Source organism: Narcine bancroftii, chromosome 11 (genome assembly GCF_036971445.1).
Source record: "Narcine bancroftii isolate sNarBan1 chromosome 11, sNarBan1.hap1, whole genome shotgun sequence".
Taxonomy (NCBI): Eukaryota; Metazoa; Chordata; class Chondrichthyes; order Torpediniformes; family Narcinidae; genus Narcine; species Narcine bancroftii.
In genome coordinates, this window is record NC_091479.1 from 32,356,039 (window position 1) to 32,369,142 (window position 13,104).

The following is a 13,104-nucleotide window of genomic DNA, read 5'->3' on the forward strand; positions in this document are numbered from 1 at the left end:
AATCTCTGCCTTAATTACTCCCAATGACCTCACTTCCACAATCGCCTTTAGCAACAAGCTTCACAGACTCGTGAGCCCCGGACTAAAGAAATATTTTGCATCTCTGTTTTAAATTGACACCCTTTTATCCTGACATTATGCCCTCTTATCCTACAATCCACTGTCATGGGAAACATCCTTGCCACATCTACTCTGGCTCGGCCTTCCAGCATTTGAACTGCCTCGATAAATTTCCCCTCATCCTCTGTACTCTATCAAGAACAGCCGAAAAGCTTAAAACGATTCCTCAAATGCTAACCCTTTGAATCCTGGTATCATTCCAGTAAATCATCTCTTAACCCTCTCGTCTCCTAAATGCAATTCTACGATTAATGGTCCAATAGACAGTATGCCTTGTTAATCACAAAATCAACCTGAACAGCTTTTTGGAGCCCCCTATGGACTCAAACCACAAGATCCCTGTGATCCTCCACACTGCCAAGAGTCTTACCATTAAAACTAAATTCTGCCATCATATCTGACCTACCAAAATGAACCAGTTCGCATTTCTTTGGATTGAATTCCAACTGCCACTACTCAGCCGGGGTTTTGCTTCCAAACAATGTCCTGCTGTAACCTCTGACAGGCCTCCACACTATCCACAACACCCCCAATCACTGTGTCATCTGCAAACTGACTAACCCATCCCTCCACTTCCTCATCCAGGTCATTGATCCAAATCTCAATGGTTCCCAGAACAGATCCCTGAGGAACACCACTGGGCACCTACCTCCATGCAGAATAGGACCCGTCCACAACCACTCTCTCCCATCTGTGGTCAAGCTCATTCTGCATCCACAATGCAATGCCCCTTTGGTTGCTTTGCCTCCATACCTTCTCAATAACGCTTGCATAGGGAACCTTATCAAATGCCTTGCAGAAATTCATACACCCAACATCTCCTGCTCTTCCTTCATCAATGGGTTCAGTCCCAGCCTCAAAGAAATTCAATCAGGCTCGTAAGGCTCAAGCTGCCCTGGACAAAGTCACCTTGACTCTTCTTCATCATAGTCGACCTCTCCAAATGTTCATAAATCCTGCCTCTCATCATCTTCTCCATCAATTGACCAACCACTGCTCGATCATTTCCTGGGCTACCTCTACTCACTTTCCTGAATAAAGAATCAACATCCTCCGGAACCTCTCCCGTCCCATCGATGATTCGAAGATCGTTGCCAGAGGTTCAGCGATCTCCTCCCTCACCTCCTCCAGTCGCCTGGGATCCATCTCATCTGGTCCCAGCCACTTCTCCAACTTGATGCTTTCCAAAAGCTCCACCACATCCTCTCTCTTTTATCTCCAGGCTCAAGCTTTTCAGTTTGCTGCAGGTCATCACTTCAATAACCAAGATCCTTTTCCATCGTCAAGTCTTCATCAACCCCTCTGCTATTTCCTCACTTTCTCATTGTTACACTTGATAAGTCCTATTCTTTCACGTCTTATCCTCTTGCTCTTCACCCACTTGTAGAATGTCTTGATGATGTCGTGGACTTTCAGTTCAAAAATACACGCCACTTTTGAACAAATCTGCTCCTACACCCCCACTTATCTCCACCACTGTGTCAGCAGGATCAAGGCCTGTCCGACATGTCTTGTGCTGGGAAGGGAGCTGAATCTCATGCTCGGAATCAGAGATTGACAAGAATATGTGTCACAAATTTTGCTGAAACTGAATAACATTAATATTGACTTCTCTGGCTGTCATTAAGCTCCCCACTTCAATTCTCCCCCATCACCTTCCCCAAGATCTGTCTCTCTCCCCTTTCCCTTTCTCCTTTCCCACAGACATCATCAATGCTCACCTCTCTGTTGGATATGACACCATTACGTGTATGAAATGATTTATACTGAATATTTGGTAGTCATTTCTGTAGTATGTAATGAATAAAGCATTGAGTTAGTCGGCATTGACGATGTGGCTGTCATTATTTACAATGGGGGGCTCGAACATAACAGTGGCGACAAGGATTCAAGAACTCACTCAACCATGACACATTTATCATTTCTACTCCAGAAGACAGTGAGATGACGGCAGCAGTTCCTGCAGCTCCCTTAGACTAATCCAATGAAGATGAAGACACGTGGGAAGCATCTGTAGAAGGTTTTGACGATCATTGTATTGTACATGATATGACTGAAAATCCTCCATCCACTAAAAACGGGCATTGTTTTTAACCCTAATGGGAGGAGGCACCTGAGCTCTTAAGATCGCTGACTAGCTCACACATGCCTTCAACGAAAACATCTGCTGAAATCTGTCAAGTGATCGCTCAGCACCTTAACACCCCACCTCCAGCGATGACAGAAAGTCATAAATTTTACCGATGTAAACAACAACACAGAGAGTCTGTCCCCAATTTCATGTAAACTGTCTAGATACAATGCAGTTGGGCAGATCAAAGACATCAAGAGATCAATTCATAATGGGTTTAGCTGAACAAACGACCCGAGGAAAACAAATTGCAGCACAAAATCTGACACCTGAACTGGCGTTAGACATTGCTACTGCCGCCGAGACAGTGGGAAGCAATGCAGATGTCTGTCCGAGAGACTTGGCTATCAATAAATCTTGGTGCCAAGATTCTTCCCGCCAGGAACCTGCCCGTCAAAAATGTTTTTGCTGTGGGAAGACGAATCAAAGTCCCAATATTTGCTACTTCAAAAAGCCAAATGCCACAAATGCAATGTGAAGGGGCACATCAAAGCAAGATGGCCATTGATTAAACTGAGGAAAGATTACCAGCCAGCCTCCTGAAAAGTACATTTTGACCAAGAGACGGGAAAAGCCAGACATTGAAATCCGGATACCAATGAATCAGAAGTGGAACCAAACCAAAGTGAACATGTGATCCAAGTAATCCCCATCCATGGGCCACAAAGAGCCAAATTTTTACATCCACGTCCACATGAACAGCAAACTGATATGGATGGAACTCAATACAGGAGGAGCGGTTTCCCTCAGGCCCAGAACAATGAAGGAGGGCCAGCTACCACACACAGATGCTCCATCTTAAAAACAGTTATGGGGGAGGAAATACAAGTTCTTGCCAAGTGCAATGTACACGTTAAGTACAAGGATCAATCGAATCAGTTGCCCCTCTATATCACCGAGAGGCCACAATTGCTCGGTCCTCATGGTTAACAACTTTCAGCTGGATTGGCAAGAAATAGGGAACATAATCAGTCAAAAGAACAAAGAAAAGTGGGATGAACACCTGCTGCAAACCACACACCTCAAACTGGCTCCAATTTTAAAATGTGATGGTAAGGAGATCAAAGCAATCCTGGTGTCTCACCAAGGTTTAGATAACTAAAATAAGAAAACATCACTCCTGTCCAGGTGAACACAAGACTATGGAGCAGTAATAGGCTATTCAGCCCTACTACCTGGCCTTCTCCCCTTGATGCTCTGACTAATCAAGAATCTCTGCCGATGACCTGGCTCCATAACTGCCTGTGGCAACAAATTCCACAGATTCACCACCCTCTGGCTACAGAAATTCCTCCACATTTCTGCTCTAAGTGGAATTCCTTCAATCCTGAAGTTGTTCCTTCTCTTCAACTCTTCCATCATAGGAAACAACTGTTCTACATCCACTCTGACCATGCCTGTCAACATTCAAAATGTTTCAATGATGACCTCCCCCCCACACATTCTCCTAAATTCTAACGAGTCCAGGCCGAGAGCCAGCAAACATTCCTCATGCCATGCATCCCGCACACTTGCAGCACCAGGCTGTTAGTTTTCCCACAGCTTCCAAGTCCTGCACCATTCCTGCTTGGAAATATATTGTTGGTCCTTCATCATCCCTGGATCTTAATCCTGGAAGACCCCCCTCTCCCACCCTCCTGCCTAAAAGCAGCTTCACCAGAAAGATGACTGCACTTCAAGAAGGCAGTTCAGCCCCACACTCCCCAAAGCTGAGTGGTAAATACTTGCTTTCAGATTAGATTAGTTTAGATACGATTTATTGTCATGTCATCAAACATAAATGTAATATTACACATCATCAACAATATTACAGCAGCTATCATCAAGGATCCACACCACACAGCACATGTTCTGTTCTCGCTGGATAGGGTGTAGGGGCCACAAGACTCACACCACTAGGTTCAGGAACAGCCGCTCTCCCTCCACCATCAGACTCTTCAACAACAAACACAATCAGGGCTTCATTTAAGGACTTTACTTTGCCACTTTATTGATTTTTCCCACTTCTCTTTTTTGCACAGTTTGTTTCCATTTCTTTATTTGTTTCCGCAGTGTCCAGTTTTTTCTTGCAATTCCAAGAAGTGGTCATTTGGCCTGGCCCACAAGATAACAAATCTCAGGGTTGTATGTGCGATCATTCATGTACCTTGACTATAAATCTGAATCTGAAATCATTGCCCTCAGTCTGACAATAAAGCAGACAAAGATTCACTGTGAGCCTGAACATTGACTGGCTCCCCTTACAGTCAGGCAAAGAGAGGTCAAAGAGAGTCCCTTCACAGTCATTGGGTGACCGTGGATTTGTCTCCGATGCTCCCGCAGCCTCTGCCAGACTCCTGTTCAGTTCAAATCGTGGCCCGTTCCAAACCTACAGCACAGTGAGGAAGTCTTCAAAGCCCAAGGCATACAAAACGTGGATGTTAAAGTGATTGGAATCCAGCATCTCAGACAGCAACTCATTTGTACATGAGAAATGACATCTATTCGAGTTGACTTGTTCATGTGAAGTCTTGTTTGACGTCTATCATTTCCATTTCTTAAGAAAGTGCATCCAGAAATGTGAAAAGCTGAGACATGAAACAATGTACCTCAAACAAGTTTAAAGGGATGTCCATCAAATTTGATTTCAAGAATATGCCTTAAATATTGTACCTCCCCATGGTAAAATTCCAATGAGATCCTTGTATTAGCCAGGTGACAGTGTCCACCTGACATTAATACTACTTATTCCCGCTGGTGTGACTCGAATTAAAGCCATGTCTTGTTCTTTGTGGTTCTGTTGGGATTTTTGAACCTCACAGGAGGCACAATGATACAAGGGTAGTTCTATTGCGTCTGTTTCTTCATGGGACTTCGTGTAACCCTTGCTTGGGTTTTTTAAATCATTGGGGAAGAAAAACGTCCTGAAATTTCCATGCAAGAGTGGAAAATCAGTCATATGAAGAAACAATTCTTTGGAAACAACTTGACAAGAAATTTGTGAGTTTTGAGGTCTGATGGCTCACGCTTCCTCCATAATTGCTTTTGAACAGCAGTAAAGACTATTTTCAACACAAAAATTTCTGAGACTGAACATTAAAATCAACTCTTCAGAATTAAGCTTATAATTTAATAGTTTGGGTTTTGCCCCATGCGCACATGCACACACATTTGCACATCATGTGGATAAGTTAGATTTAAGTTTCAAGTGAAGTAAGAGATTATTAATAAATAAATGAATGTTGTGAAGATACCCTTGCCTTTGTGAATTTCTATTGCTGCTGGTCGAATATTTAACAAATTCCCTGGCTTCTTCCCTGTAAACCAAGATTCCCAGACTAATACAAAGCATAGCAATCTCTGCCTTAAATACTCCCAAAGACCTCGCTTCCACAGCCGCCTGTGGGATCAAGCTCCACAGATCATGAACCTCTGGCTAAAGAAATTTTTCTGATTCTCTCTTTTAAATTGGCATCTTTTCTCCAGAAATTATACCCTCGTCCTAAAATCCAGGCCATGGGAAACATCCTTTCCCCATTTACTATGGCCAGGCCTTTAGCATTTGAACTGCCTCGATATGTTTCCCCTCATCCTCTGTACTCCAGCTGAAAACCATTCCTCATATGTTAACCCTTTCAATCCTGGTCTCATTCCAGTAAATCTTCTCTCAACCCTCTCCGAAGCCAGCACTTTGTTTCTCAAATAAGGCATCAAAACTGTCCCCAATACTCCAAGAGAGGCCTTACCTGAGCTTGATGGAGTCTCAACATCACACCCCTGCTCTTGCCTGCTGTCCCTCTGGGAATGAATCCCAACATCGCATTCACCCTGTTTATAACAGAATGGAATGTTCTAGAACTCATCAGGATGACCAAAGGCCTTCATCGCAATCCATCAATAATGGTGATTTCAGATGGGATTGTGATGAATAAATTAGAACTTCCCTGGACATTCCATGTTGTCTTTTGAATGTCCCTCTTGTTCCAGCCTCCATCACCACCCTTGGCAATGCATTCCAGGCACCCACCACACTCTGTGGAAAATAACATCTGGCCTCTGTTATCACCACTAAACTTTCCTCTGAAACTACATTTTCATAAAATTGAATTATTCCCAATCAACTCACATGATCCTATATATGACATTATACCATTTAAGATTGTTTTTTTTTAAAAATTTTTATTTTTCACACCATAAACCACATTGTTAGAGATAGAGAATTTAGGTTAAAATGGCTTAAGTTAAAATGTGATGATTAATCATAAAAAGGGAAGCCAGAACGGACAGGGAGCTTACTAGCAGCCAAGGACAAAAGGTTCAGCTGGATATGTTTTTTTAAACATATCTTTTCATGGTCATAGTGAGAGACATGCAGGAGACAAAAGATTGATAAGAAGGGTGAGAAACAGAATTTAGTGTATGTAGAGTTCGCAGTGTACGTAACGAACGTGATAATTAAAAATGCAGTTGTACTTAGAATGCTTTTGCAATACTAACCAATTAAAACAGTATTAATAAGAAGGGGAAGGGCAAACAACAAGGGTATAAAAATCAATGCACTGTATGTATCGGGGCTTAACTGGTGAGAAGCCAGTTGAGTCCAACTCTGCAGACTTGTAAATAAAGCTTGTCGTGTCATCAGTTTTAAAGAGACTCATGTGTGAGAAGTTTTATTTCTGACAAATGGGGGCTTGTCCGGGATCTACACTCTGGCCGTGAGGGGGGGCGAGAAGAGGGACATCGGAGGTGGTGCACCCCGCTGAGTTCAGCGGCTCCTAGTCCCTTGCTCGTCGCTTCGGGCGGCTTGAGCGAGTGGTATCCGGACAAGGTGACACGACAAGACGGAGAGGAGAAGGGTGACGGTTCAATCCCCGGGAAGACACCGGTAAGTGACGACTTACGATTGTGGTGTGGGGATTGGGTAACAGGTGTAACGGGATACACCTGTTTGGATAAAAAAAAAACCTAACGTAATAGATCAGGTATAGAGCTTTTGTCGTGGCGTGAGGACCCTGTCGTGGGACTCTAGGATAGACCCCAGGGAAACCTCGGCGGTAACCGAAGGAGGGACAGCACCTCCGACGAAGTGCCGAGAAGAGAGGGGTCGACCCCAGGGAAACCTCAGCGGTAACCGAAGGAGGGACAGTACCTCCGACGAGGCGTCTGAGAAGAAGGGAGTAGGGTCCAGAACGAGAGGGTCCTCAGCAACGATAAACGGATCTAGGTGGGAAAATGGGAGGATCAAAATCTAAGGGTCCGTCTGAAAATTCAGGACAATTCCTGGGAGTTCCCCTTGACAGCTCTTTGGGGAGAATGTTTGAAAATTGGGATAGTAAAAGATATCGAGACAAAAACAAGAAAAAGATGGTTCAATATTGTCTCCTTTGGTCGAAACAACCTATTAAAGGTTCCTCGGTCTGGTGGCCGAAATTTGGATCTGATGAGGATTGGGTTAGACAAGCATTAAACATATATGTAAATTTGAGACCAAAGGTGAATCAAGAAGAGTCAGCGTATGCATTTTGTTGGGTTCCCTGGCCAGGATCCTTAACAAAATGTTTTAAATTGAGGGTAGCGGGAGAAAAGAAGTGGGAACCTCTGGACAACCTTCCCCCTCCTTATATTCCCCCGGTGCCTACTGCGCCCGAGGAAAGCTCATTACCGGAGGGGAAAGGTGATGAATCTGATTGCCCCGAAAGGGGCCGGGAAAAAAAGAATGAATTAAGGGAGTCGGACCCTAAACTTCCACCGGTAAACCGACCCTGGACAAGATCCCAGACTGGTCCAGGACCATCAAAGTTTTAAGTAAGTCTAAATCCCCTGAGGGAAGTTCCTATGGGAGGACCGGGAGGGGGAACGGGATATGTGAATGTTCCCCTAACTAGTACAGAGGTGCGGGGATTTAAGAAAGAAATGAAAAAGTTATTGGAAGATCCTATAGGACTGGCCGAACAGCTCGACCAATTCCTGGGACCAAACACATATACGTGGGAAGAGATGCAGGCAATAATGGGAACATTATTCTCACCCCAGGAGAGGCAGATGATTCGACGGGCTGCCCTCCTCATGTGGGAATATGAACAACCTGGGGACCCCAGACCCCATGAACAAAAATATCCCTTAAATGAACCCAGGTGGGACAAACGAACACCCGAGGGATTGGCAAGTATGAGACAATATAGAGAGTGGACAATTAAAGGGATACGGGAGGCTGTGCCAAAGGGTCACAATTTCACCAAGGCATTTGGGAACCACCAGGGGAAAGACGAGTCCCCTACTGATTTCTTGGAGAGGGTGAGAAAGAATGTCCAACAGTATGCGGGCGTGGACCCTAGTACACCAATGGGTGAACAGCTTATTCAAATTGAATTTGTTTCCAAATCATGGCAGGACATTAGAAAGAAACTAGAAAAGGAGGAGGACTGGAGCGAAAAACCCCTAAGCGACCTATTAAAAAAGGCGCAAAAAGTATATGTGCAGAGAGAAGAAGAAGATCAAAAGAGGGCGACAAAGGTTATGGTACAGACTATCCGACAGATGAATGCCGAATCCAGAGGGGAAAGAAAACAAAACCTTCCTCTAAACAATCCAAGATATCCAAGAGAGGGAAGACCCCGGAGGTTCGTTAAGTGCTATTACTGCAATGAGGAAGGACACTTTAAGAGGGAATGCCCCCGATACAAGAGGGAATTGTGTGCCCTCGAACTTATGGAAGAAGATTAGGGGGGGTCAGGGGTTCCAAATGTTGGGGACCAAGTATAAGAGGGAACCCCTGGTAAAACTAAAAATTGGTCCCAAGGGAGAAGAGGTGGTGTTTATGGTGGACACAGGAGCGGAACGAAGTAGTGTAATAACTGTGCCAATCGGGACTGAACCTTTTGGAGGAAAGATGACTGTGTACACCTCCCATTCTGTGAGTGTTTTATTAACACAAACTGCCCATCGATGGCTGACTGATTCTCGCATATTTAAGTATGAAACCATTTTAATGGTCGGAGAAGATCTACAGTTTGCAAAGATTAATAGCTGCAACCCAGCTCAGTTTTTATACGGCAGTGAAACAGAGAGAGAGGTGGAGCACGACTGTGTCGAGTTGACGGATCTTCAGACCAAGACCCGAGAAGACCTTTGCGATACTCCTCTGGGAGAAGGATATGAATTCTACATTGACGGCTCCGCCAGATGTGTTGACGGAATGAGAAGAAGTGGGTATGCTATAATAGAAGGAAATACTTGGAAAGTAGTAGAATCCACGAGACTACCCGGAAGCTGGTCAGCACAGTCCTGTGAACTATATGCCTTGCAGAGAGCCCTCAGAATACTGGCAGAGAAAACTGGAACGATTTACACTGATTCCAAATACGCATACGGGGTAGTGCATACCTTTGGTAAGATCTGGAAGGAGCGTGGTCTAATTATATCAAGAGGAAAGGAATTGGCACACGAACAGATGATTACTCTGACTTTAGAAGCCTTGACATTACCCCAGGAAATAGCAGTGGTCTACATACCAAGCCATCAGAGGGGAGATACCCCGACAGCAATTGGAAACAGACTGGCTGATGAAGAAGCCAAAAGGGCAGCCATGCAACAAGAAGTCCGTTTGCTGACCTTAATCCCAATAAGACAAGACATAAAGAAGGCTCCCATTTTCACTGCTAAGGAAGAAAAGGACATGGCTCAGCTGGGCGCAACCAGCTGCCTGATGGAACATGGAAGACACCAGATGGAAGAATGGTTCTAAATAAAGAAATAACTTGCAATATTTTAAAACACCTGCATCATCAGAGCCACTGGGATACCCAAGCCTTATGTGACACAGTGCTTCGAGAATATGTGTGTAAGGGAATCTACACCTTGGCCCAACAGGAGGTGCAGAACTGTCACCTATGCACAAAAATTAATAAGAAGACAATGAGGACAGGGACCATGGGAGGTCAACCATTAGCCATACGCCCTTTTCAAAGTATCCAGATCGACTTCACAGAATTACCTCAAGTCCAAAGATGGAAGTATCTGTTGGTGGTAATAGATCACTTTACCCGATGGGTGGAAGCCTTCCCAACAGTAAATGCTACAGCCTCTACAGTAGCTCGCCTCCTCCTAGAGCAGATAATCCCCAGATATGGTATAATGGATTCTATAGACTCAGACAGGGGTCCACATTTTTGTTCAAAAATCCAGCAATTGATTTGTAATGCATTACAGGTCTCTTGGAAATTGCATACCCCTTGGCATCCACAAAGCTCAGGGAGGGTTGAACGTATGAATGGAACCCTAAAAATGCAATTGACAAAATTAATGGTGGAAACTAAAATGCCTTGGATAAAGTGTCTGCCCCTGGCTTTATTGAGAATTCGTACTGCCCCACGAAAAGATGTAGGGTTGTCCCCTTATGAAATGATGTTTGGGCTTCCCTTCTGGAGTACAGTTGAGGGGTGTCTCACCTTGGGGGAAGGGGATATATTTGTTAGGAACTATTTACAGGCACTGTCACGCTCTCTTACAGATTTACGAAAGAGAGGACTATTGGCACAAACACCGCCTCTAGACTTTTTTTTTTTACACAAAGTGGAACCAGGAGACTGGATTCTCATCAAGACCTGGAAAACTGAAAAACTCCAGCCCCAGTGGGAAGGTCCATACCAAGTTCTCTTAACTACAGAGGCTGCAGCACGAACAAGAGAGAAGGGGTGGACACACGCATCCAGATTTAAGGGACCTGTAGAGGCGCCTCAGGACCCTGATACTAACTCAGATTGGACTTGTGTTCCTGGAGAAAAACCTCTTACCTTGCGATTTCGCAGAAAGACTTGATTCACAATGTTATTGTTATGTTCTTTGATTTTTCTTAGTTTGCCTATGTCTTTATCAGGTGTGAAATGTAAGAAATGCAGAGACACAGTGGTCCTGTTTCAGGACCGCACTTGGGGAAGAAAGGAGGGTAATTTTATTTCCCATACCTCAGTTCCTGAGAAATGCTGGGCAGAAAATACCACCCAACATCCATATACCCCTTGTGTGGAAAAAGAAGGAAATAATATGGGTCATTATATACAGATTCCTAATACCACTCCTTTCCCTCTTAACGGTTGGAAGGGTGACTCAGGCCCACCATGCCCTGATGGACTCTGGTTTTGCATACACCAGCGTACTGTTCCAATAAGAAATTCCACTCTACACTCAAAAGTGCCTGCCCCTTTAAGACAGCCGGACTTAATTCGAGTCCATCCAAATAACCATGAAAGTTTCGGTCACGCAGTTGGGGGAGATAACCTTTTTGTTGATCTTGCAACTAGAATTGCAGGAACTTTTAATGTAACCAATTGTTGGGTCTGCGGGGGTCCACGGATGTCAGAACAATAGCCTTGGTGTGGGGAGTCCCTCAATTCATTAACCATGATTTCCCGAATTTGGACAACTAACCGAACGAGATCAAGAGAAACTTGGTCTCTCTCTAACGTCCCCTCTGGTTTTTATTGTCTCTCACGAACCGGCAAATACCCAGTAGGAAAAAGTCCCTGCAAGGCTGTATGGATTCGCATTTCGCCTGGTAATTTCACTTGGTTTCCTAAACCCCTGACTTGGTTCTTATCCACTGTTTTTAAAACTAATTGCCTACCCCTGTCTAATAGCAATATTCAGCTTTGGAATTGTACCAGTTCCACCATCACAGGACCATACCAATCAAACCCCACTCTTAAAAGAGTTTGGGAACGGGGATATGGAGTATCCCCAAATGGATTATTCTGGGTATGTGGTAATAAAGCTTATACTCGTCTCCCCTTACAGTGGAGTGGAACTTGTTTCCTAGGAATAATCCGCCCAGAATTTTTCCTCCTACCCCACGATCACGGTCATAAATTAGGAGTGAAGATTTTTGATACATTACACCGTCAGCCCCGCTCTAGCACGGTACATTTGGGACAATGGGGAGATGATTGGCCTCCAGAACGCATAATTCAATATTATGGTCCCGCTACATGGGCTCAAGATGGATCCTGGGGTTATCGTACTCCTATTTATATGTTAAATCGCATTATTCGCTTGAAAGCAGTCCTTGAAATTGTTACAAATCAAACAGCTCTAGCCCTGCAATTACTTGCATCCCAACAAGGTCAAATGCGCTCTGCTATATATATCAGAACCGTCTGGCCCTAGACTATCTCCTAGCCACAGAAGGAGGTGTATGTGGAAAGCTTAATTTGACTAACTGCTGCTTACAGATTGATGATAATGGCCAAGCCATTCGAAAAATCGCTGATAATATTCGTACTTTGTCCCATGTACCGGTTCAAACCTGGCATCCTTTTGCAAAATTAAATTAGATAGACAAATGGTTTGGAGGAACCTGGTGGCTTACCTTATTGTGGGTCATCGGAGGTATTTTATTCCTCCTACTTGTTTTGCCCTGTATTATTCCCTGTCTACGCAGCCTGGTGATTTCCATGGTCCAACAGGCTATGCAACCAGGGGGATCGGGAGACCCCGTTAGAATTTTACTTCAACACGAGATTAATTTATCATGAAACGTTTCTCTTCCCCGAGTTAAAATCCCCATTCATATATATATAATACACACATTTTAAAGAGAGAAAGGGGTGGATTGTTATATATAGAGAATTTAGGTTAAAATGGCTTAAGTTAAAATGTGATGATTAATCATAAAAAGGGAAGCCAGAACGGACAGGGAGCTTACTAGCAGCCAAGGACAAAAGGTTCAGCTGGATATGTTTTTTTTTTTACACATATCTTTTCATGGTCATAGTGAGAGACATGCAGGAGACAAAAGATTGATAAGAAGGGTGAGAAACAGAATTTAGTGTATGTAGAGTTCGCAGCGTACGTAACGAACGTGATAATTAAAAATGCAG

The 13,104-nt window shown here is 44.0% G+C and overlaps 1 long non-coding RNA gene across 1 annotated transcript; it reads left to right on the forward strand.

Moving 5' to 3' along the window:
• The first annotated feature begins 5,251 nt into the window (after window positions 1-5,251).
• LOC138745714 (uncharacterized) lies at window positions 5,252-12,019 on the forward strand. Its single transcript, XR_011346438.1, has 2 exons — window positions 5,252-7,115; window positions 10,740-12,019. It is a non-coding gene; the product is annotated as an uncharacterized lncRNA (long non-coding RNA).
• Window positions 12,020-13,104: the final 1,085 nt, after the last annotated feature.